Here is a 1,351-nt window from a genome sequence, read left to right as displayed (position 1 = left end):
TGCTGAAGAGGATGAGTATGTCACTGAAGAGCAAGTTGCCAAATACCTTGGAGCAATCATGAAGCTAAATGACAAGTTATTTGGAAATGAGACTTGGGAGGATGAATCCCCTTTGCTCACCAAGGAACTGGATGACTTGTCTAGGCAGAAACTACCTCAAAAGAGGCAGGATCCTGGGAAGTTTTCTATACCTTGCACCATAGGCACCATGACCTTCAAGAAGGCCTTGTGTGACTTAGGATCAAGTGTAAACCTCATGCTCCTCTCTGTAATGGAGAAATTAGGGATCCTTGAGGTGCAAGCTGCAAAAATCTCACTAGAGATGGCAGACAACTCAAGAAAACAAGCCCATGGACTTGTAGAGGATGTTCTGGTTAAAGTTGAAGACCATTACATCCTTACTGATTTCATAGTCCTAGAGACTGGGAAGTGCATGGATGAATCCATCATCCTTGGCAGACCCTTCCTAGCCACAGCAAAGGCTGTGATTGATGTTGATAGAGGAGAGTTGATCATTCAAGTGAATGAAGAATCCTTAGTGTTTAAGGCCCAAGGATATCCCTCTGTCATCATGGAAAGGAAGCATGAAGAGCTTCTCTCAAAACAGAGCCAAACAGAGCCCCCACAGTCAAACTCTAAGTTTGGTGTTGGGAGATTCCAACATAGCTCTGAGCATTTCTGAGGCTCCATGAGAGTCCTCTGTCAAGCTAATGATAATAAAGAAGCGCTTGTTGGGAGGCAACCCAATGTTTTATAATTAATTATTTTCTTTTGTTATTTTATCTCTTTTGTAGGTTGATGATCATAAAAAGTCACAAAATCCATGAAAAAAGCAAAAACAGAATGAAAAACAGGAAGAAAAACAGCACGCCCTGGAGGACGCACCCACTGGCGTTTAAACGCCAGTGAGGTTAGCTGGTGGGCGTTTAACGCCCAGTCTGGCACCATTCTGGGCGTTTAACGCCAGAAAGGGGCACCAGACTGGCGTTAAACGCCAGAAAGGGGCAAGATGCAGGCGTTAAACGCCAGAAATGGGCACCAGCCCGGCGTTTAACGCCAGAAATGGCACAAAACGTGATTTTGCATGCCATTTGGTGCAGGGATGACTTTTCCGTGACACCTCAGGATCTGTGGACCCCACAGGATCCCCACCTACCCTACCACTCTCTCTCTCCTTCACCAATCACCTCAACACCTCTTCCCCAAAAACCCCTCACCTATCAAATCCCATCTTTCTCTTCACCACTCACATCCATCCTTCATAAAACCCCACCTAACTCCTTCATTTTCACACACCTTAAACACTACTTCTTCTCCCTTTTGGCCGAACACAAAGCCCTCTCCATCTCCT

Source organism: Arachis duranensis, chromosome 9 (assembly GCF_000817695.3).
Source record: "Arachis duranensis cultivar V14167 chromosome 9, aradu.V14167.gnm2.J7QH, whole genome shotgun sequence".
Lineage (NCBI taxonomy): Eukaryota > Viridiplantae > Streptophyta > Magnoliopsida > Fabales > Fabaceae > Arachis > Arachis duranensis.
Note: the sequence above shows the minus strand (reverse complement) of the source record.